At 46.0% G+C, this 24,456-nt stretch overlaps 16 non-coding genes across 16 annotated transcripts; all 16 read right to left on the bottom strand.

Annotated features, from left to right (window-relative positions):
• Positions 1-175: 175 nt before the first annotated feature.
• Trnat-agu (transfer RNA threonine (anticodon AGU)) lies at positions 176-247 on the bottom strand. The gene has a single exon. It is a non-coding gene; the product is annotated as a tRNA-Thr (tRNA).
• Positions 248-1,692: 1,445 nt separating this feature from the next.
• Trnat-agu (transfer RNA threonine (anticodon AGU)) lies at positions 1,693-1,764 on the bottom strand. The gene has a single exon. It is a non-coding gene; the product is annotated as a tRNA-Thr (tRNA).
• Positions 1,765-3,257: 1,493 nt separating this feature from the next.
• On the bottom strand, positions 3,258-3,329 carry Trnat-agu (transfer RNA threonine (anticodon AGU)). Its single transcript has one exon. It is a non-coding gene; the product is annotated as a tRNA-Thr (tRNA).
• A 1,493-nt stretch (positions 3,330-4,822) lies between these two features.
• On the bottom strand, positions 4,823-4,894 carry Trnat-agu (transfer RNA threonine (anticodon AGU)). Its single transcript has one exon. It is a non-coding gene; the product is annotated as a tRNA-Thr (tRNA).
• A 1,459-nt stretch (positions 4,895-6,353) lies between these two features.
• On the bottom strand, positions 6,354-6,425 carry Trnat-agu (transfer RNA threonine (anticodon AGU)). Its single transcript has one exon. It is a non-coding gene; the product is annotated as a tRNA-Thr (tRNA).
• Positions 6,426-7,872: 1,447 nt separating this feature from the next.
• Positions 7,873-7,944, bottom strand: Trnat-agu (transfer RNA threonine (anticodon AGU)). Its single transcript has one exon. It is a non-coding gene; the product is annotated as a tRNA-Thr (tRNA).
• Positions 7,945-9,392: 1,448 nt separating this feature from the next.
• On the bottom strand, positions 9,393-9,464 carry Trnat-agu (transfer RNA threonine (anticodon AGU)). The gene has a single exon. It is a non-coding gene; the product is annotated as a tRNA-Thr (tRNA).
• A 1,450-nt stretch (positions 9,465-10,914) lies between these two features.
• Trnas-acu (transfer RNA serine (anticodon ACU)) lies at positions 10,915-10,986 on the bottom strand. The gene has a single exon. It is a non-coding gene; the product is annotated as a tRNA-Ser (tRNA).
• Positions 10,987-12,436: 1,450 nt separating this feature from the next.
• Trnat-agu (transfer RNA threonine (anticodon AGU)) lies at positions 12,437-12,508 on the bottom strand. The gene has a single exon. It is a non-coding gene; the product is annotated as a tRNA-Thr (tRNA).
• Positions 12,509-13,949: 1,441 nt separating this feature from the next.
• Positions 13,950-14,021, bottom strand: Trnat-agu (transfer RNA threonine (anticodon AGU)). Its single transcript has one exon. It is a non-coding gene; the product is annotated as a tRNA-Thr (tRNA).
• Positions 14,022-15,456: 1,435 nt separating this feature from the next.
• Trnat-agu (transfer RNA threonine (anticodon AGU)) lies at positions 15,457-15,528 on the bottom strand. The gene has a single exon. It is a non-coding gene; the product is annotated as a tRNA-Thr (tRNA).
• Positions 15,529-16,972: 1,444 nt separating this feature from the next.
• Positions 16,973-17,044, bottom strand: Trnat-agu (transfer RNA threonine (anticodon AGU)). The gene has a single exon. It is a non-coding gene; the product is annotated as a tRNA-Thr (tRNA).
• A 1,438-nt stretch (positions 17,045-18,482) lies between these two features.
• Trnat-agu (transfer RNA threonine (anticodon AGU)) lies at positions 18,483-18,554 on the bottom strand. The gene has a single exon. It is a non-coding gene; the product is annotated as a tRNA-Thr (tRNA).
• A 1,435-nt stretch (positions 18,555-19,989) lies between these two features.
• On the bottom strand, positions 19,990-20,061 carry Trnat-agu (transfer RNA threonine (anticodon AGU)). The gene has a single exon. It is a non-coding gene; the product is annotated as a tRNA-Thr (tRNA).
• Positions 20,062-21,514: 1,453 nt separating this feature from the next.
• Trnat-agu (transfer RNA threonine (anticodon AGU)) lies at positions 21,515-21,586 on the bottom strand. The gene has a single exon. It is a non-coding gene; the product is annotated as a tRNA-Thr (tRNA).
• A 1,444-nt stretch (positions 21,587-23,030) lies between these two features.
• Positions 23,031-23,102, bottom strand: Trnat-agu (transfer RNA threonine (anticodon AGU)). Its single transcript has one exon. It is a non-coding gene; the product is annotated as a tRNA-Thr (tRNA).
• Positions 23,103-24,456: the final 1,354 nt, after the last annotated feature.

The raw sequence follows: 24,456 nt of genomic DNA, 5'->3' as shown, positions 1-24,456 counted from the left end.
CAGACTGTCCCATCCCACCTTATGCTGTACCGCTTTGGCAAATGCTTTATCTGCGCCATTCGCCTTAATCACATCTGAGAGTAATTCTTAATAAAACGCCTCTCGCTAATTGTTAGTCATCCCAGATACTGTTTGCTATAAGGCCACGACGCGCAACTGATATCCAAAATTCGTCTGCCTCCTGTGAGGATCGAACTCACGACCTCTGGTTTACTAGACCAGTGCTCTGCCACTGAGCTAAAGAGGCGCGGCCTAGCGGTACTTTTGCGTACTTCATCCTTACGGTCGTCTGGATCATCAGACTTCAGCTGACAACACTTCATATTACCGTCTAATATTTGCAGCTATGGCGACCCATTACTGCTTGGCTACACATCTGACACGTAAAGGAAGTGCTCTCCAAATAACACCACTTGCATTTCAGAACATGTCTTTCACACATGTCTACAAAATCACCTTCACCTTCAAATACAGTTTCGTAGCGACTGACGGAGACGTAGGCAAAGTTTAAAGTTGCTATTTCCATTACATCACGTTAATCAGAAAAACGGTAAGTTACATCTGCAGAGGAACAAAATTCCGTTCCTCCCCACGTGGGGCTCGAACCCACGACCCTGGGATTAAAAGCCTTATGTTCTACCGACTGAGCTAGCCGCGCTGCCTCGGTGAGTATATGCCGGTTAGCACGTCACACAGTACTCGTTTGGGTTGATTGGTCCCATACAGAACCTCCCCATGTTGCCTAATGTTTTCCTAACGTCACACTCGTCACGTAGTTCACTTTTATTTCATAATCATTTCTGAGAGGTAACAGAATTGCATGACAACCTGCAGAGCTAGTTTCGTCAAAATTGACACACATACTTGATGTGACTCATAAGCCGAACGAGTTACTTTCCGACGTTATTTTAGATGTGCAAGTGCCAGTCAAAAACACGCGGCGACGGCAATATGCAAACCAATTCGCTAGTTAACACCGGTCTTGTTGTGCGTGTTTTAAGCTGAAGAGCATCTCCAAGCAGAAAATGGTCAACAGCAACATTCACACGGTTTCGTACTGCTCAAGTGCTACACTAAAACGGTATGTTTCTTTTTCAGATCTGGAAAAACACGACCGAGAGAGGAATCAAACACGCAATCTTCGGATACGAAGTCCGACGCCTTATCCATTAGGCCACACGGTCACTGACAAACAAGTGGAACTTATATACGACTCATCTCAAAACGCTCACACCACTGAGGAGTTGTTTTCGTTCTACACAGACGCTGCCCCTTGCTCGTTCCCACCCATTTGATACATTCAACCTGCTACGAGACCTACCAAATATAGACTGGGAAACTAAACCACACACTTTGTGCATTCGGAAATGTAAGGCTGGGCGTCCCTCGCCGCATTTGCTACGATGTCCATTTGCTACTTCTGCAGAAGTGGCGACGACGACGACGACGACGACGACGACGACGACAACCGCGGAAGGCTCTGAGATATGTGAGAAATACATCTATAAAATATATTTCAGACTGTCCCATCCCACCTTATGCTGTACCGCTTTGGCAAATGCTTTATCTGCGCCATTCGCCTTAATCACATCTGAGAGTAATTCTTAATAAAACGCCTCTCGCTAATTGTTAGTCATCCCAGATACTGTTTGCTATAAGGCCACGACGCGCAACTGATATCCAAAATTCGTCTGCCTCCTGTGAGGATCGAACTCACGACCCCTGGTTTACTAGACCAGTGCTCTGCCACTGAGCTAAAGAGGCGCGGCCTAGCGGTACTTTTGCGTACTTCATCCTTACGGTCGTCTGGATCATCAGACTTCAGCTGACAACACTTCATATTACCGTCTAATATTTGCAGCTATGGCGACCCATTACTGCTTGGCTACACATCTGACACGTAAAGGAAGTGCTCTCCAAATAACACCACTTGCATTTCAGAACATGTCTTTCACACATGTCTACAAAATCACCTTCACCTTCAAATACAGTTTCGTAGCGACTGACGGAGACGTAGGCAAAGTTTAAAGTTGCTATTTCCATTACATCACGTTAATCAGAAAAACGGTAAGTTACATCTGCAGAGGAACAAAATTCCGTTCCTCCCCACGTGGGGCTCGAACCCACGACCCTGGGATTAAAAGCCTTATGTTCTACCGACTGAGCTAGCCGCGCTGCCTCGGTGAGTATATGCCGGTTAGCACGTCACACAGTACTCGTTTGGGTTGATTGGTCCCATACAGAACCTCCCCATGTTGCCTAATGTTTTCCTAACGTCACACTCGTCACGTAGTTCACTTTTATTTCATAATCATTTCTGAGAGGTAACAGAATTGCATGACAACCTGCAGAGCTAGTTTCGTCAAAATTGACACACATACTTGATGTGACTCATAAGCCGAACGAGTTACTTTCCGACGTTATTTTAGATGTGCAAGTGCCAGTCAAAAACACGCGGCGACGGCAATATGCAAACCAATTCGCTAGTTAACACCGGTCTTGTTGTGCGTGTTTTAAGCTGAAGAGCATCTCCAAGCAGAAAATGGTCAACAGCAACATTCACACGGTTTCGTACTGCTCAAGTGCTACACTAAAACGGTATGTTTCTTTTTCAGATCTGGAAAAACACGACCGAGAGAGGAATCAAACACGCAATCTTCGGATACGAAGTCCGACGCCTTATCCATTAGGCCACACGGTCACTGACAAACAAGTGGAACTTATATACGACTCATCTCAAAACGCTCACACCACTGAGGAGTTGTTTTCGTTCTACACAGACGCTGCCCCTTGCTCCTTCCCACCCATTTGATACATTCAACCTGCTACGAGACCTACCAAATATAGACTGGGAAACTAAACCACACACTTTGTGCATTCGGAAATGTAAGGCAGGGCGTCCCTCGCCGCATTTGCTACGATGTCCATTTGCTACTTCTGCAGAAGTGGCGGCGGCGGCGGCGGCGACGACGACGACGACGACGACGACGACGACGACGACGACGACGACGACGACGACGACGACGACGACAACCGCGGAAGGCTCTGAGATATGTGAGAAATACATCTATAAAATATATTTCAGACTGTCCCATCCCACCTTATGCTGTACCGCTTTGGCAAATGCTTTATCTGCGCCATTCGCCTTAATCACATCTGAGAGTAATTCTTAATAAAACGCCTCTCGCTAACAGTTAGTCATCCCAGATACTGTTTGCTATAAGGCCACGACGCGCAACTGATATCCAAAATTCGTCTGCCTCCTGTGAGGATCGAACTCACGACCCCTGGTTTACTAGACCAGTGCTCTGCCACTGAGCTAAAGAGGCGCGGCCTAGCGGTACTTCTGCGTACTTCATCCTTACGGTCGTCTGGATCATCAGACTTCAGCTGACAACACTTCATATTACCGTCTAATATTTGCAGCTATGGCGACCCATTACTGCTTGGCTACACATCTGACACGTAAACGAAGTGCTCTCCAAATAACACCACTTGCATTTCAGAACATGTCTTTCACACATGTCTACAAAATCACCTTCACCTTCAAATACAGTTTCCTTGCGACTGACGGAGACGTAGGCAAAGTTTAAAGTTGCTATTTCCATTACATCACGTTAATCAGAAAAACGGTAAGTTACATCTGCAGAGGAACAAAATTCCGTTCCTCCCCACGTGGGGCTCGAACCCACGACCCTGGGATTAAGAGCCTTATGTTCTACCGACTGAGCTAGCCGCGCTGCCTCGGTGAGTATATGCCGGTTAGCACGTCACACAGTACTCGTTTGGGTTGATTGGTCCCATACAGAACCTCCCCATGTTGCCTAATGTTTTCCTAACGTCACACTCGTCACGTAGTTCACTTTTATTTCATAATCATTTCTGAGAGATAACAGAATTGCATGACAACCTGCAGAGCTAGTTTCGTCAAAATTAACACACATACTTGATGTGACTCATAAGCCGAACGAGTTACTTTCCGACGTTATTTTAGATGTGCAAGTGCCAGTCAAAAACACGCGGCGACGGCAATATGCAAACCAATTCGCTAGTTAACACCGGTCTTGTTGTGCGTGTTTTAAGCTGAAGAGCATCTCCAAGCAGAAAATGGTCAACAGCAACATTCACACGGTTTCGTACTGCTCAAGTGCTACACTAAAACGGTATGTTTCTTTTTCAGATCTGGAAAAACACGACCGAGAGAGGAATCAAACACGCAATCTTCGGATACGAAGTCCGACGCCTTATCCATTAGGCCACACGGTCACTGACAAACAAGTGGAACTTATATACGACTCATCTCAAAACGCTCACACCACTGAGGAGTTGTTTTCGTTCTACACAGACGCTGCCCCTTGCTCCTTCCCACCCATTTGATACATTCAACCTGCTACGAGACCTACCAAATATAGACTGGGAAACTAAACCACACACTTTGTGCATTCGGAAATGTAAGGCAGGGCGTCCCTCGCCGCATTTGCTACGATGTCCATTTGCTACTTCTGCAGAAGTGGCGGCGGCGGCGGCGGCGACGACGACGACGACGACGACGACGACGACGACGACGACGACGACGACGACGACGACGACGACGACAACCGCGGAAGGCTCTGAGATATGTGAGAAATACATCTATAAAATATATTTCAGACTGTCCCATCCCACCTTATGCTGTACCGCTTTGGCAAATGCTTTATCTGCGCCATTCGCCTTAATCACATCTGAGAGTAATTCTTAATAAAACGCCTCTCGCTAACAGTTAGTCATCCCAGATACTGTTTGCTATAAGGCCACGACGCGCAACTGATATCCAAAATTCGTCTGCCTCCTGTGAGGATCGAACTCACGACCCCTGGTTTACTAGACCAGTGCTCTGCCACTGAGCTAAAGAGGCGCGGCCTAGCGGTACTTCTGCGTACTTCATCCTTACGGTCGTCTGGATCATCAGACTTCAGCTGACAACACTTCATATTACCGTCTAATATTTGCAGCTATGGCGACCCATTACTGCTTGGCTACACATCTGACACGTAAACGAAGTGCTCTCCAAATAACACCACTTGCATTTCAGAACATGTCTTTCACACATGTCTACAAAATCACCTTCACCTTCAAATACAGTTTCCTTGCGACTGACGGAGACGTAGGCAAAGTTTAAAGTTGCTATTTCCATTACATCACGTTAATCAGAAAAACGGTAAGTTACATCTGCAGAGGAACAAAATTCCGTTCCTCCCCACGTGGGGCTCGAACCCACGACCCTGGGATTAAGAGCCTTATGTTCTACCGACTGAGCTAGCCGCGCTGCCTCGGTGAGTATATGCCGGTTAGCACGTCACACAGTACTCGTTTGGGTTGATTGGTCCCATACAGAACCTCCCCATGTTGCCTAATGTTTTCCTAACGTCACACTCGTCACGTAGTTCACTTTTATTTCATAATCATTTCTGAGAGATAACAGAATTGCATGACAACCTGCAGAGCTAGTTTCGTCAAAATTAACACACATACTTGATGTGACTCATAAGCCGAACGAGTTACTTTCCGACGTTATTTTAGATGTGCAAGTGCCAGTCAAAAACACGCGGCGACGGCAATATGCAAACCAATTCGCTAGTTAACACCGGTCTTGTTGTGCGTGTTTTAAGCTGAAGAGCATCTCCAAGCAGAAAATGGTCAACAGCAACATTCACACGGTTTCGTACTGCTCAAGTGCTACACTAAAACGGTATGTTTCTTTTTCAGATCTGGAAACACACGACCGAGAGAGGAATCAAACACGCAATCTTCGGATACGAAGTCCGACGCCTTATCCATTAGGCCACACGGTCACTGACAAACAAGTGGAACTTATATACGACTCATCTCAAAACGCTCACACCACTGAGGAGTTGTGTTTTCGTTCTACACAGACGCTGCCCCTTGCTCTTTCCCACCCATTTGATACATTCAACCTGCTACGAGACCTACCAAATATAGACTGGGAAACTAAACCACACACTTTGTGCATTCGGAAATGTAAGGCAGGGCGTCCCTCACCGCATTTGCTACGATGTCCATTTGCTACTTCTGCAGAAGTGGCGGCGGCGGCGACGACGACGACGACGACGACGACGACGACGACGACGACGACGGAAGGCTCTGAGATATGTGAGAAATACATCTATAAAATATATTTCAGACTGTCCCATCCCACCTTATGCTGTACCGCTTTGGCAAATGCTTTATCTGCGCCATTCGCCTTAATCACATCTGAGAGTAATTCTTAATAAAACGCCTCTCGCTAATTGTTAGTCATCCCAGATACTGTTTGCTATAAGGCCACGACGCGCAACTGATATCCAAAATTCGTCTGCCTCCTGTGAGGATCGAACTCACGACCCCTGGTTTACTAGACCAGTGCTCTGCCACTGAGCTAAAGAGGCGCGGCCTAGCGGTACTTCTGCGTACTTCATCCTTACGGTCGTCTGGATCATCAGACTTCAGCTGACAACACTTCATATTACCGTCTAATATTTGCAGCTATGGCGACCCATTACTGCTTGGCTACACATCTGACACGTAAACGAAGTGCTCTCCAAATAACACCACTTGCATTTCAGAACATGTCTTTCACACATGTCTACAAAATCACCTTCACCTTCAAATACAGTTTCGTAGCGACTGACGGAGACGTAGGCAAAGTTTAAAGTTGCTATTTCCATTACATCACGTTAATCAGAAAAACGGTAAGTTACATCTGCAGAGGAACAAAATTCCGTTCCTCCCCACGTGGGGCTCGAACCCACGACCCTGGGATTAAGAGCCTTATGTTCTACCGACTGAGCTAGCCGCGCTGCCTCGGTGAGTATATGCCGGTTAGCACGTCACACAGTACTCGTTTGGGTTGATTGGTCCCATACAGAACCTCCCCATGTTGCCTAATGTTTTCCTAACGTCACACTCGTCACGTAGTTCACTTTTATTTCATAATCATTTCTGAGAGGTAACAGAATTGCATGACAACCTGCAGAGCTAGTTTCGTCAAAATTAACACACATACTTGATGTGACTCATAAGCCGAACGAGTTACTTTCCGACGTTATTTTAGATGTGCAAGTGCCAGTCAAAAACACGCGGCGACGGCAATATGCAAACCAATTCGCTAGTTAACACCGGTCTTGTTGTGCGTGTTTTAAGCTGAAGAGCATCTCCAAGCAGAAAATGGTCAACAGCAACATTCACACGGTTTCGTACTGCTCAAGTGCTACACTAAAACGGTATGTTTCTTTTTCAGATCTGGAAAAACACGACCGAGAGAGGAATCAAACACGCAATCTTCGGATACGAAGTCCGACGCCTTATCCATTAGGCCACACGGTCACTGACAAACAAGTGGAACTTATATACGACTCATCTCAAAACGCTCACACCACTGAGGAGTTGTGTTTTCGTTCTACACAGACGCTGCCCCTTGCTCTTTCCCACCCATTTGATACATTCAACCTGCTACGAGACCTACCAAATATAGACTGGGAAACTAAACCACACACTTTGTGCATTCGGAAATGTAAGGCAGGGCGTCCCTCGCCGCATTTGCTACGATGTCCATTTGCTACTTCTGCAGAAGTGGCGGCGGCGACGACGACGACGACGACGACGACGACAACCGCGGAAGGCTCTGAGATATGTGAGAAATACATCTATAAAATATATTTCAGACTGTCCCATCCCACCTTATGCTCTACCGCTTTGGCAAATGCTTTATCTGCGCCATTCGCCTTAATCACATCTGAGAGTAATTCTTAATAAAACGCCTCTCGCTAATAGTTAGTCATCCCAGATACTGTTTGCTATAAGGCCACGACGCGCAACTGATATCCAAAATTCGTTTGCCTCCTGTGAGGATCGAACTCACGACCCCTGGTTTACTAGACCAGTGCTCTGCCACTGAGCTAAAGAGGCGCGGCCTAGCGGTACTTCTGCGTACTTCATCCTTACGGTCGTCTGGATCATCAGACTTCAGCTGACAACACTTCATATTACCGTCTAATATTTGCAGCTATGGCGACCCATTACTGCTTGGCTACACATCTGACACGTAAACGAAGTGCTCTCCAAATAACACCACTTGCATTTCAGAACATGTCTTTCACACATGTCTACAAAATCACCTTCACCTTCAAATACAGTTTCGTAGCGACTGACGGAGACGTAGGCAAAGTTTAAAGTTGCTATTTCCATTACATCACGTTAATCAGAAAAACGGTAAGTTACATCTGCAGAGGAACAAAATTCCGTTCCTCCCCACGTGGGGCTCGAACCCACGACCCTGGGATTAAGAGCCTTATGTTCTACCGACTGAGCTAGCCGCGCTGCCTCGGTGAGTATATGCCGGTTAGCACGTCACACAGTACTCGTTTGGGTTGATTGGTCCCATACAGAACCTCCCCATGTTGCCTAATGTTTTCCTAACGTCACACTCGTCACGTAGTTCACTTTTATTTCATAATCATTTCTGAGAGGTAACAGAATTGCATGACAACCTGCAGAGCTAGTTTCGTCAAAATTAACACACATACTTGATGTGACTCATAAGCCGAACGAGTTACTTTCCGACGTTATTTTAGATGTGCAAGTGCCAGTGAAAAACACGCGGCGACGGCAATATGCAAACCAATTCGCTAGTTAACACCGGTCTTGTTGTGCGTGTTTTAAGCTGAAGAGCATCTCCAAGCAGAAAATGGTCAACAGCAACATTCACACGGTTTCGTACTGCTCAAGTGCTACACTAAAACGGTATGTTTCTTTTTCAGATCTGGAAAAACACGACCGAGAGAGGAATCAAACACGCAATCTTCGGATACGAAGTCCGACGCCTTATCCATTAGGCCACACGGTCACTGACAAACAAGTGGAACTTATATACGACTCATCTCAAAACGCTCACACCACTGAGGAGTTGTTTTCGTTCTACACAGACGCTGCCCCTTGCTCCTTCCCACCCATTTGATACATTCAACCTGCTACGAGACCTACCAAATATAGACTGGGAAACTAAACCACACACTTTGTGCATTCGGAAATGTAAGGCAGGGCGTCCCTCGCCGCATTTGCTACGATGTCCATTTGCTACTTCTGCAGAAGTGGCGGCGGCGGCGACGACGACGACGACGACGACGACGACGACCGCGGAAGGCTCTGAGATATGTGAGAAATACATCTATGAAATATATTTCAGACTGTCCCATCCCACCTTATGCTGTACCGCTTTGGCATATGCTTTATCTGCTCCATTCGCCTTAATCACATCTGAGAGTAATTCTTAATAAAACGCCTCTCGCTAATTGTTAGTCATCCCAGATACTGTTTGCTATAAGGCCACGACGCGCAACTGATATCCAAAATTCGTCTGCCTCCTGTGAGGATCGAACTCACGACCCCTGGTTTACTACACCAGTGCTCTGCCACTGAGCTAAAGAGGCGCGGCCTAGCGGTACTTTTGCGTACTTCATCCTTACGGTCGTCTGGATCATCAGACTTCAGCTGACAACACTTCATATTACCGTCTAATATTTGCAGCTATGGCGACCCATTACTGCTTGCCTACACATCTGACACGTAAAGGAAGTGCTCTCCAAATAACACCACTTGCATTTCAGAACATGTCTTTCACACATGTCTACAAAATCACCTTCACCTTCAAATACAGTTTCGTAGCGACTGACGGAGACGTAGGCAAAGTTTAAAGTTGCTATTTCCATTACATCACGTTAATCAGAAAAACGGTAAGTTACATCTGCAGAGGAACAAAATTCCGTTCCTCCCCACGTGGGGCTCGAACCCACGACCCTGGGATTAAGAGCCTTATGTTCTACCGACTGAGCTAGCCGCGCTGCCTCGGTGAGTATATGCCGGTTAGCACGTCACACAGTACTCGTTTGGGTTGATTGGTCCCATACAGAACCTCCCCATGTTGCCTAATGTTTTCCTAACGTCACACTCGTCACGTAGTTCACTTTTATTTCATAATCATTTCTGAGAGGTAACAGAATTGCATGACAACCTGCAGAGCTAGTTTCGTCAAAATTAACACACATACTTGTGACTCATAAGCCGAACGAGTTACTTTCCGACGTTATTTTAGATGTGCAAGTGCCAGTCAAAAACACGCGGCGACGGCAATATGCAAACCAATTCGCTAGTTAACACCGGTCTTGTTGTGCGTGTTTTAAGCTGAAGAGCATCTCCAAGCAGAAAACGGTCAACAGCAACATTCACACGGTTCCGTACTGCTCAAGTGCTACACTAAAACGGTATGTTTCTTTTTCAGATCTGGAAAAACACGTCCGAGAGAGGAATCAAACACGCAATCTTCGGATACGAAGTTCGACGCCTTACCCATTAGGCCACACGGTCACTGACAAACAAGTGGAACTTATATACGACTCATCTCGAAACGCTCACACCACTGAGGAGTTGTGTTTTCGTTCTACACAGACGCTGCCCCTTGCTCTTTCCCACCCATTTGATACATTCAACCTGCTACGAGACCTACCAAATATAGACTGGGAAACTAAACCACACACTTTGTGCATTCGGAAATGTAAGGCAGGGCGTCCCTCGCCGCATTTGCTACGATGTCCATTTGCTACTTCTGCAGAAGTGGCGGCGGCGGCGACGACGATGACGACGACGACGACGACGACAACCGCGGAAGGCTCTGAGATATGTGAGAAATACATCTATAAAATATATTTCAGACTGTCCCATCCCACCTTATGCTGTACCGCTTTGGCATATGCTTTATCTGCGCCATTCGCCTTAATCACATCTGAGAGTAATTCTTAATAAAACGCCTCTCGCTAATTGTTAGTCATCCCAGATACTGTTTGCTATAAGGCCACGACGCGCAACTGATATCCAAAATTCGTCTGCCTCCTGTGAGGATCGAACTCACGACCCCTGGTTTAGTAGACCAGTGCTCTGCCACTGAGCTAAAGAGGCGCGGCCTAGCGGTACTTTTGCGTACTTCATCCTTACGGTCGTCTGGATCATCAGACTTCAGCTGACAACACTTCATATTACCGTCTAATATTTGCAGCTATGGCGACCCATTACTGCTTGGCTAAACATCTGACACGTAAAGGAAGTGCTCTCCAAATAACACCACTTGCATTTCAGAACATGTCTTTCACACATGTCTACAAAATCACCTTCACCTTCAAATACTGTTTCGTAGCGACTGACGGAGACGTAGGCAAAGTTTAAAGTTGCTATTTCCATTACATCACGTTAATCAGAAAAACGGTAAGTTACATCTGCAGAGGAACAAAATTCCGTTCCTCCCCACGTGGGGCTCGAACCCACGACCCTGGGATTAAGAGCGTTATGTTCTACCGACTGAGCCAGCCGCGCTGCCTCGGTGGGTATACGCCGGTTAGCACGTCACACAGTACTCGTTTGGGTTGATTGGTCCCATACAGAACCTCCCCATGTTGCCTAATGTTTTCCTAACGTCACACTCGTCACGTAGTTCACTTTTATTTCATAATCATTTCTGAGAGGTAACAGAATTGCATGACAACCTGCAGAGCTAGTTTCGTCAAAATTAACACACATACTTGATGTGACTCATAAGCCGAACGAGTTACTTTCCGACGTTATTTTAGATGTGCAAGTGCCAGTCAAAAACACGCGGCGACGGCAATATGCAAACCAATTCGCTAGTTAACACCGGTCTTGTTGTGCGTGTTTTAAGCTGAAGAGCATCTCCAAGCAGAAAATGGTCAACAGCAACATTCACACGGTTTCGTACTGCTCAAGTGCTACACTAAAACGGTATGTTTCTTATTCAGATCTGGAAAAACACGACCGAGAGAGGAATCAAACACGCAATCTTCGGATACGAAGTCCGACGCCTTATCCATTAGGCCACACGGTCACTGACAAACAAGTGGAACTCATATACGACTCATCTCAAAACGCTCACACCACTGAGGAGTTGTGTTTTCGTTCTACACAGACGCTGCCCCTTGCTCTTTCCCACCCATTTGATACATTCAACCTGCTACGAGACCTACCAAATATAGACTGGGAAACTAAACCACACACTTTGTGCATTCGGAAATGTAAGGCAGGGCGTCCCTCGCCGCATTTGCTACGATGTCCATTTGCTACTTCTGCAGAAGTGGCGGCGGCGGCGACGACGACGACGACGACGACGACGACAACCGCGGAAGGCTCTGAGATATGTGAGAAATACATCTATAAAATATATTTCAGACTGTCCCAACCCACCTTATGCTGTACCGCTTTGGCAAATGCTTTATCTGCGCCATTCGCCTTAATCACATCTGAGAGTAATTCTTAATAAAACGCCTCTCGCTAATTGTTAGTCATCCCAGATACTGTTTGCTATAAGGCCACGACGCGCAACTGATATCCAAAATTCGTCTGCCTCCTGTGAGGATTGAACTCACGACCCCTGGTTTACTAGACCAGTGCTCTGCCACTGAGCTAAAGAGGCGCGGCCTAGCGGTACTTTTGCGTACTTCATCCTTACGGTCGTCTGGATCATCAGACTTCAGCTGATAACACTTCATATTACCGTCTAATATTTGCAGCTATGGCGACCCATTACTGCTTGGCTACACATCTGACACGTAAAGGAAGTGCTCTCCAAATAACACCACTTGCATTTCAGAACATGTCTTTCACACATGTCTACAAAATCACCTTCACCTTCAAATACAGTTTCGTAGCGACTGACGGAGACGTAGGCAAAGTTTAAAGTTGCTATTTCCATTACATCACGTTAATCAGAAAAACGGTAAGTTACATCTGCAGAGGAACAAAATTCCGTTCCTCCCCACGTGGGGCTCGAACCCACGACCCTGGGATTAAGAGCCTTACGTTCTACCGACTGAGCTAGCCGCGCTGCCTCGGTGAGTATATGCCGGTTAGCAAGTCACACAGTACTCGTTTGGGTTGATTGGTCCCATACAGAACCTCCCCATGTTGCCTAATGTTTTCCTAACGTCACACTCGTTACGTAGTTCACTTTTATTTCATAATCATTTCTGAGAGGTAACAGAATTGCATGACAACCTGCAGAGCTAGTTTCGTCAAAATTAACACACATACTTGATGTGACTCATAAGCCGAACGAGTTACTTTCCGACGTTATTTTAGATGTGCAAGTGCCAGTCAAAAACACGCGGCGACGGCAATATGCAAACCAATTCGCTAGTTAACACCGGTCTTGTTGTGCGTGTTTTAAGCTGAAGAGCATCTCCAAGCAGAAAATGGTCAACAGCAACATTCACACGGTTTCGTACTGCTCAAGTGCTACACTAAAACGGTATGTTTCTTTCTCAGATCTGGAAAAACACGACCGAGAGAGGAATCAAACACGCAATCTTCGGATACGAAGTCCGACGCCTTATCCATTAGGCCACACGGTCACTGACAAACAAGTGGAACTTATATACGACTCATCTCAAAACGCTCACACCACTGAGGAGTTGTGTTTTCGTTCTACACAGACGCTGCCCCTTGCTCTTTCCCACCCATTTGATACATTCAACCTGCTACGAGACCTACCAAATATAGACTGGGAAACTAAACCACACACTTTGTGCATTCGGAAATGTAAGGCAGGGCGTCCCTCGCCGCATTTGCTACGATGTCCATTTGCTACTTCTGCAGAAGTGGCGGCGACGACGACGACGACGACGACGACGACGACGGAAGGCTCTGAGATATGTGAGAAATACATCTATAAAATATATTTCAGACTGTCCCATCCCACCTTATGCTGTACCGCTTTGGCAAATGCTTTATCTGCGCCATTCGCCTTAATCACATCTGAGAGTAATTCTTAATAAAACGCCTCTCGCTAATTGTTAGTCATCCCAGATACTGTTTGCTATAAGGCCACGACGCGCAACTGATATCCAAAATTCGTCTGCCTCCTGTGAGGATCGAACTCACGACCCCTGGTTTACTAGACCAGTGCTCTGCCACTGAGCTAAAGAGGCGCGGCCTAGCGGTACTTTTGCGTACTTCATCCTTACGGTCGTCTGGATCATCAGACTTCAGCTGACAACACTTCATATTACCGTCTAATATTTGCAGCTATGGCGACCCATTACTGCTTGCCAACACATCTGACACATAAAGGAAGTGCTCTCCAAATAACACCACTTGCATTTCAGAAAATGTCTTTCACACATGTCTACAAAATCACCTTCACCTTCAAATACAGTTTCGTAGCGACTGACGGAGACGTAGGCAAAGTTTAAAGTTGCTATTTCCATTACATCACGTTAATCAGAAAAACGGTAAGTTACATCTGCAGAGGAACAAAATTCCGTTCCTCCCCACGCGGGGCTCGAAACCACGACCCTGGGATTAAGAGCCTTATGTTCTACCGACTGAGCTAGCCGCGCTGCCTCGGTGAGTATATGCCGGTTAGCACGTCACACAGTACTCGTTTGGGTTGATTGGTCCCATACAGAACCTCCCCATGTTGCCTAATGTTTTCCTAACGTCACACTCGTCACGTAGTTCACTTTTATTTCATAATCATTTCTGAGAGGTAACAGAATTGCATGACAACCTGCAGAGCTAGTTTCGTCAAAATTAACACACATACTTGATGTGACTCATAAGCCGAACGAGTTACTTTCCGACGTTATTTTAGATGTGCAAGTGCCAGTCAAAAACACGCGGCGACGGCAATATGCAAACCAATTCGCTAGTTAACACCGGTCTTGTTGTGCGTGTTTTAAGCTGAAGAGCATCTCCAAGCAGAAAATGGTCAACAGCAACATTCACACGGTTTCGTACTGCTCAAGTGCTACACTAAAACGGTATGTTTCTTTTTCAGATCTGGAAAAACACGACCGAGAGAGGAATCAAACACGCAATCTTCGGATACGAAGTCCGACGCCTTATCCATTAGGCCACACGGTCACTGACAAACAAGTGGAACTTATATACGACTCATCTCAAAACGCTCACACCACTGAGGAGTTGTGTTTTCGTTCTACACAGACGCTGCCCCTTGCTCTTTCCCACCCATTTGATACATTCAACCTGCTACGAGACCTACCAAATATAGACTGGGAAACTAAACCACACACTTTGTGCATTCGGAAATGTAAGGGAGGGCGTCCCTCGCCGCATTTGCTACGATGTCCATTTGCTACTTCTGCAGAAGTGGCGGCGACGACGACGACGACGACGACGACGGAAGGCTCTGAGATATGTGAGAAATACATCTATAAAATATATTTCAGACTTTCCTATCCCACCTTATGCTGTACCGCTTTGGCAAATGCTTTATCTGCGCCTTTCGCCTTAATCACATCTGAGAGTAATTCTTAATAAAACGCCTCTCGCTAATTGTTAGTCATCCCAGATACTATTTGCTATAAGGCCACGACGCGCAACTGATATCCAAAATTCGTCTGCCTCCTGTGAGGATCGAACTCACGACCCCTGGTTTACTAGACCAGTGCTCTGCCACTGACTTAAAGAGGCGCGGCCTGGCGGTACTTTTGCGTACTTCATCCTTACGGTCGTCTGGATCATCAGACTTCAGCTGACAACACTTCATATTACCGTCTAATATTTGCAGCTATGGCGACCCATTACTGCTTGGCTACACATCTGACATGTAAACGAAGTGCTCTCCAAATAACACCACTTGCATTTCAGAACAAGTCTTTCACACATGTCTACAAAATCACCTTCACCTTCAAATACTGTTTCGTAGCGACTGACGGAGACGTAGGCAAAGTTTAAAGTTGCTATTTCCATTACATCACGTTAATCAGAAAAACGGTAAGTTACATCTGCAGAGGAACAAAATTCCGTTCCTCCCCACGTGGGGCTCGAACCCACGACCCTGGGATTAAGAGCCTTATGTTCTACCGACTGAGCTAGCCACGCTGCCTCAGTGAGTATATGCCGGTTAGCACGTCACACAGTACTCGTTTGGGTTGATTGGTCCCATACAGAACCTCCCCATGTTACCTAATGTTTTCCTAACGTCACACTCGTCACGTAGTTCACTTTTATTTCATAATCATTTCTGAGAGGTAACAGAATTGCATGACAACCTGCAGAGCTAGTTTCGTCAAAATTAACACACATACTTGATGTGACTCATAAGCCGAACGAGTTACTTTCCGACGTTATTTTAGATATGCAAGTGCCAGTCAAAAACACGCGGCGACGGCAATATGCAAACCAATTCGCTAGTTAACACCGGTCTTGTTGTGCGTGTTTTAAGCTGAAGAGCATCTCCAAGCAGAAAATGGTCAACAGCAACATTCACACGGTTTCGTACTGCTCAAGTGCTACACTAAAACGGTATGTTTCTTATTCAGATCTGGAAAAACACGACCGAGAGAGGAATCAAACACGCAATCTTCGGATACGAAGTCCGACGCCTTATCCATTAGGCCACACGGTCACTGACAAACAAGTGGAACTCATATACGACTCATCTCAAAACGCTCACACCACTGAGGAGTTGTGTTTTCGTTCTACACAGACGCTGCCCCTTGCTCTTTCCCACCCATTTGATACATTCAACCTGCTACGAGACCTACCAAATATAGACTGGGAAACTAAACCACACACTTTGTGCATTCGGAAATGTAAGGCAGGGCGTCCCTCGCCGCATTTGCTACGATGTCCATTTGCTACTTCTGCAGAAGTGGCGGCGGCGGCGACGACGACGACGACGACGACAACCGCGGAAGGCTCTGAGATATGTGAGAAATACATCTATAAAATATATTTCAGACTGTCCCAACCCACCTTATGCTGTACCGCTTTGGCAAATGCTTTATCTGCGCCATTCGCCTTAATCACATCTGAGAGTAATTCTTAATAAAACGCCTCTCGCTAATTGTTAGTCATCCCAGATACTGTTTGCTATAAGGCCACGACGCGCAACTGATATCCAAAATTCGTCTGCCTCCTGTGAGGATTGAACTCACGACCCCTGGTTTACTAGACCAGTGCTCTGCCACTGAGCTAAAGAGGCGCGGCCTAGCGGTACTTTTGCGTACTTCATCCTTACGGTCGTCTGGATCATCAGACTTCAGCTGATAACACTTCATATTACCGTCTAATATTTGCAGCTATGGCGACCCATTACTGCTTGGCTACACATCTGACACGTAAAGGAAGTGCTCTCCAAATAACACCACTTGCATTTCAGAACATGTCTTTCACACATGTCTACAAAATCACCTTCACCTTCAAATACAGTTTCGTAGCGACTGACGGAGACGTAGGCAAAGTTTAAAGTTGCTATTTCCATTACATCACGTTAATCAGAAAAACGGTAAGTTACATCTGCAGAGGAACAAAATTCCGTTCCTCCCCACGTGGGGCTCGAACCCACGACCCTGGGATTAAGAGCCTTACGTTCTACCGACTGAGCTAGCCGCGCTGCCTCGGTGAGTATATGCCGGTTAGCAAGTCACACAGTACTCGTTTGGGTTGATTGGTCCCATACAGAACCTCCCCATGTTGCCTAATGTTTTCCTAACGTCACACTCGTTACGTAGTTCACTTTTATTTCATAATCATTTCTGAGAGGTAACAGAATTGCATGACAACCTGCAGAGCTAGTTTCGTCAAAATTAACACACATACTTGATGTGACTCATAAGCCGAACGAGTTACTTTCCGACGTTATTTTAGATGTGCAAGTGCCAGTCAAAAACACGCGGCGACGGCAATATGCAAACCAATTCGCTAGTTAACACCGGTCTTGTTGTGCGTGTTTTAAGCTGAAGAGCATCTCCAAGCAGAAAATGGTCAACAGCAACATTCACACGGTTTCGTACTGCTCAAGTGCTACACTAAAACGGTATGTTTCTTTCTCAGATCTGGAAAAACACGACCGAGAGAGGAATCAAACACGCAATCTTCGGATACGAAGTCCGACGCCTTATCCATTAGGCCACACGGTCACTGACAAACAAGTGGAACTTATATACGACTCATCTCAAAACGCTCACACCACTGAGGAGTTGTGTTTTCGTTCTACACAGACGCTGCCCCTTGCTCTTTCCCACCCATTTGATACATTCAACCTGCTACGAGACCTACCAAATATAGACTGGGAAACTAAACCACACACTTTGTGCATTCGGAAATGTAAGGCAGGGCGTCCCTCGCCGCATTTGCTACGATGTCCATTTGCTACTTCTGCAGAAGTGGCGGCGACGACGACGACGACGACGACGACGACGGAAGGCTCTGAGATATGTGAGAAATACATCTATAAAATATATTTCAGACTGTCCCATCCCACCTTATGCTGTACCGCTTTGGCAAATGCTTTATCTGCGCCATTCGCCTTAATCACATCTGAGAGTAATTCTTAATAAAACGCCTCTCGCTAATTGTTAGTCATCCCAGATACTGTTTGCTATAAGGCCACGACGCGCAACTGATATCCAAAATTCGTCTGCCTCCTGTGAGGATCGAACTCACGACCCCTGGTTTACTAGACCAGTGCTCTGCCACTGAGCTAAAGAGGCGCGGCCTAGCGGTACTTTTGCGTACTTCATCCTTACGGTCGTCTGGATCATCAGACTTCAGCTGACAACACTTCATATTACCGTCTAATATTTGCAGCTATGGCGACCCATTACTGCTTGCCAACACATCTGACACGTAAAGGAAGTGCTCTCCAAATAACACCACTTGCATTTCAGAAAATGTCTTTCACACATGTCTACAAAATCACCTTCACCTTCAAATACAGTTTCGTAGCGACTGACGGAGACGTAGGCAAAGTTTAAAGTTGCTATTTCCATTACATCACGTTAATCAGAAAAACGGTAAGTTACATCTGCAGAGGAACAAAATTCCGTTCCTCCCCACGCGGGGCTCGAAACCACGACCCTGGGATTAAGAGCCTTATGTTCTACCGACTGAGCTAGCCGCGCTGCCTCGGTGAGTATATGCCGGTTAGCACGTCACACAGTACTCGTTTGGGTTGATTGGTCCCATACAGAACCTCCCCATGTTGCCTAATGTTTTCCTAACGTCACACTCGTCACGTAGTTCACTTTTATTTCATAATCATTTCTGAGAGGTAACAGAATTGCATGACAACCTGCAGAGCTAGTTTCGTCAAAATTAACACACATACTTGATGTGACTCATAAGCCGAACGAGTTACTTTCCGACGTTATTTTAGATGTGCAAGTGCCAGTCAAAAACACGCGGCGACGGCAATATGCAAACCAATTCGCTAGTTAACACCGGTCTTGTTGTGCGTGTTTTAAGCTGAAGAGCATCTCCAAGCAGAAAATGGTCAACAGCAACATTCACACGGTTTCGTACTGCTCAAGTGCTACACTAAAACGGTATGTTTCTTTCTCAGATCTGGAAAAACACGACCGAGAGAGGAATCAAACACGCAATCTTCGGATACGAAGTCCGACGCCTTATCCATTAGGCCACACGGTCACTGACAAACAAGTGGAACTTATATACGACTCATCTCAAAACGCTCACACCACTGAGGAGTTGTGTTTTCGTTCTACACAGACGCTGCCCCTTGCTCTTTCCCACCCATTTGATACATTCAACCTGCTACGAGACCTACCAAATATAGACTGGGAAACTAAACCACACACTTTGTGCATTCGGAAATGTAAGGGAGGGCGTCCCTCGCCGCATTTGCTACGATGTCCATTTGCTACTTCTGCAGAAGTGGCGGCGACGACGACGACGACGACGACGACGGAAGGCTCTGAGATATGTGAGAAATACATCTATAAAATATATTTCAGACTTTCCCATCCCACCTTATGCTGTACCGCTTTGGCAAATGCTTTATCTGCGCCTTTCGCCTTAATCACATCTGAGAGTAATTCTTAATAAAACGCCTCTCGCTAATTGTTAGTCATCCCAGATACTATTTGCTATAAGGCCACGACGCGCAACTGATATCCAAAATTCGTCTGCCTCCTGTGAGGATCGAACTCACGACCCCTGGTTTACTAGACCAGTGCTCTGCCACTGACTTAAAGAGGCGCGGCCTGGCGGTACTTTTGCGTACTTCATCCTTACGGTCGTCTGGATCATCAGACTTCAGCTGACAACACTTCATATTACCGTCTAATATTTGCAGCTATGGCGACCCATTACTGCTTGGCTACACATCTGACATGTAAACGAAGTGCTCTCCAAATAACACCACTTGCATTTCAGAACAAGTCTTTCACACATGTCTACAAAATCACCTTCACCTTCAAATACTGTTTCGTAGCGACTGACGGAGACGTAGGCAAAGTTTAAAGTTGCTATTTCCATTACATCACGTTAATCAGAAAAACGGTAAGTTACATCTGCAGAGGAACAAAATTCCGTTCCTCCCCACGTGGGGCTCGAACCCACGACCCTGGGATTAAGAGCCTTATGTTCTACCGACTGAGCTAGCCGCGCTGCCTCGGTGAGTATATGCCGGTTAGCACGTCACACAGTACTCGTTTGGGTTGATTGGTCCCATACAGAACCTCCCCATGTTGCCTAATGTTTTCCTAATGTCACACTCGTCACGTAGTTCACTTTTATTTCATAATCATTTCTGAGAGGTAACAGAATTGCATGACAACCTGCAGAGCTAGTTTCGTCAAAATTAACACACATACTTGATGTGACTCATAAGCCGAACGAGTTACTTTCCGACGTTATTTTAGATGTGCAAGTGCCAGTCAAAAACACGCGGCGACGGCAATATGCAAACCAATTCGCTAGTTAACACCGGTCTTGTTGTGCGTGTTTTAAGCTGAAGAGCATCTCCAAGCAGAAAATGGTCAACAGCAACATTCACACAGTTTCGTACTGCTCAAGTGCTACACTAAAACAGTATGTTTCTTTTTCAGATCTGGAAAAACATGACCGAGAGAGGAATCAAACACGCAATCTTCGGATACGAAGTCCGACGCCTTATCCATTAGGCCACACGGTCACTGACAAACAAGTGGAACTTATATACGACTCATCTCAAAACGCTCACACCACTGAGGAGTTGTGTTTTCGTTCTACACAGACGCTGCCCCTTGCTCTTTCCCACCCATTTGATACATTCAACCTGCTACGAGACCTACCAAATATAGACTGGGAAACTAAACCACACACTTTGTGCATTCGGAAATGTAAGGCAGGGCGTCCCTCGCCGCATTTGCTACGATGTCCATTTGCTACTTCTGCAGAAGTGGCGACGACGACGACGACGACGACGACGACGACGACGACAACAACCGCGGAAGGCTCTGAGATATGTGAGAAATACATCTATAAAATATATTTCAGACTGTCCCATCCCACATTATGCTTTACCGCTTTGGCAAATGCTTTATCTGCGCCATTCGCCTTAATCACATCTGAGAGTAATTCTTAATAAAACGCCTCTCGCTAATTGTTAGTCATCCCAGATACTGTTTGCTATAAGGCCACGACGCGCAACTGATATCCAAAATTCGTCTGCCTCCTGTGAGGATCAAACTCACGACCCCTGGTTTACTAGACCAGTGCTCTGCCACTGAGCTAAAGAGGCGCGGCCTAGCGGTACTTTTGCGTACTTCATCCTTACGGTCGTCTGGATCATCAGACTTCAGCTGACAACACTTCATATTACCGTCTAATATTTGCAGCTATGGCGACCCATTACTGCTTGGCTACATATCTGACACGTAAACGAAGTGCTCTCCAAATAACACCACTTGCATTTCAGAACATGTCTTTCACACATGTCTACAAAATCACCTTCACCTTCAAATACAGTTTCGTAGCGACTGACGGAGACGTAGGCAAAGTTTAAAGTTGCTATTTCCATTACATCACGTTAATCAGAAAAACGGTAAGTTACATCTGCAGAGGAACAAAATTCCGTTCCTCCCCACGTGGGGCTCGAACCCACGACCCTGGGATTAACAGCCTTATGTTCTACCGACTGAGCTAGCCGCGCTGCCTCAGTGAGTATATGCCGGTTAACACGTCACACAGTACTCGTTTGGGTTGATTGGTCCCATACAGAACCTCCCCATGTTGCCTAATGTTTTCCTAACGTCACATTCGTCACGTAGTTCACTTTTATTTCATAATCATTTCTGAGAGGTAACAGAATTGCATGACAACCTGCAGAGCTAGTTTCGTCAAAATTAACACACATACTTGATGTGACTCATAAGCCGAACGAGTTACTTTCCGACGTTATTTTAGATATGCAAGTGCCAGTCAAAAACACGCGGCGACGGCAATATGCAAACCAATTCGCTAGTTAACACCGGTCTTGTTGTGCGTGTTTCAAGCTCAAGAGCATCTCCAAGCAGAAAATGGTCAACAGCAACATTCACACGGTTTCGTACTGCTCAAGTGCTACACTAAAACGGTATGTTTCTTTTTCAGATCTGGAAAAACACGACCGAGAGAGGAATCAAACACGCAATCTTCGGATACGAAGTCCGACGCCTTATCCATTAGGCCACACGGTCACTGACAAACAAGTGGAACTTATATACGACTCATCTCAAAACGCTCACACCACTGAGGAGTTGTGTTTTCGTTCTACACAGACGCTGCCCCTTGCTCTTTCCCACCCATTTGATACATTCAACCTGCTACGAGACCTACCAAATATAGACTGGGAAACTAAACCACACACTTTGTGCATTCGGAAATGTAAGGGAGGGCGTCCCTCGCCGCATTTGCTACGATGTCCATTTGCTACTTCTGCAGAAGTGGCGGCGACGACGACGACGACGACGACGACGACGACGACGGAAGGCTCTGAGATATGTGAGAAATACATCTATAAAATATATTTCAGACTTTCCCATCCCACCTTATGCTGTACCGCTTTGGCAAATGCTTTATCTGCGCCTTTCGCCTTAATCACATCTGAGAGTAATTCTTAATAAAACGCCTCTCGCTAATTGTTAGTCATCCCAGATACTATTTGCTATAAGGCCACGACGCGCAACTGATATCCAAAATTCGTCTGCCTCCTGTGAGGATCGAACTCACGACCCCTGGTTTACTAGACCAGTGCTCTGCCACTGACTTAAAGAGGCGCGGCCTGGCGGTACTTTTGCGTACTTCATCCTTACGGTCGTCTGGATCATCAGACTTCAGCTGACAACACTTCATATTACCGTCTAATATTTGCAGCTATGGCGACCCATTACTGCTTGGCTACACATCTGACATGTAAACGAAGTGCTCTCCAAATAACACCACTTGCATTTCAGAACAAGTCTTTCACACATGTCTACAAAATCACCTTCACCTTCAAATACTGTTTCGTAGCGACTGACGGAGACGTAGGCAAAGTTTAAAGTTGCTATTTCCATTACATCACGTTAATCAGAAAAACGGTAAGTTACATCTGCAGAGGAACAAAATTCCGTTCCTCCCCACGTGGGGCTCGAACCCACGACCCTGGGATTAAGAGCCTTATGTTCTACCGACTGAGCTAGCCGCGCTGCCTCGGTGAGTATATGCCGGTTAGCACGTCACACAGTACTCGTTTGGGTTGATTGGTCCCATACAGAACCTCCCCATGTTGCCTAATGTTTTCCTAATGTCACACTCGTCACGTAGTTCACTTTTATTTCATAATCATTTCTGAGAGGTAACAGAATTGCATGACAACCTGCAGAGCTAGTTTCGTCAAAATTAACACACATACTTGATGTGACTCATAAGCCGAACGAGTTACTTTCCGACGTTATTTTAGATGTGCAAGTGCCAGTCAAAAACACGCGGCGACGGCAATATGCAAACCAATTCGCTAGTTAACACCGGTCTTGTTGTGCGTGTTTTAAGCTGAAGAGCATCTCCAAGCAGAAAATGGTCAACAGCAACATTCACACAGTTTCGTACTGCTCAAGTGCTACACTAAAACAGTATGTTTCTTTTTCAGATCTGGAAAAACACGACCGAGAGAGGAATCAAACACGCAATCTTCGGATACGAAGTCCGACGCCTTATCCATTAGGCCACACGGTCACTGACAAACAAGTGGAACTTATATACGACTCATCTCAAAACGCTCACACCACTGAGGAGTTGTGTTTTCGTTCTACACAGACGCTGCCCCTTGCTCTTTCCCACCCATTTGATACATTCAACCTGCTACGAGACCTACCAAATATAGACTGGGAAACTAAACCACACACTTTGTGCATTCGGAAATGTAAGGCAGGGCGTCCCTCGCCGCATTTGCTACGATGTCCATTTGCTACTTCTGCAGAAGTGGCGACGACGACGACGACGACGACGACAACCGCGGAAGGCTCTGAGATATGTGAGAAATACATCTATAAAATATATTTCAGACTGTCCCATCCCACATTATGCTTTACCGCTTTGGCAAATGCTTTATCTGCGCCATTCGCCTTAATCACATCTGAGAGTAATTCTTAA

This window comes from Schistocerca gregaria, chromosome 4 (genome assembly GCF_023897955.1).
Source record: "Schistocerca gregaria isolate iqSchGreg1 chromosome 4, iqSchGreg1.2, whole genome shotgun sequence".
Classification (NCBI taxonomy): domain Eukaryota; kingdom Metazoa; phylum Arthropoda; class Insecta; order Orthoptera; family Acrididae; genus Schistocerca; species Schistocerca gregaria.
Note: the sequence above shows the minus strand (reverse complement) of the source record. Positions and strands in the feature narration are given on the sequence as shown.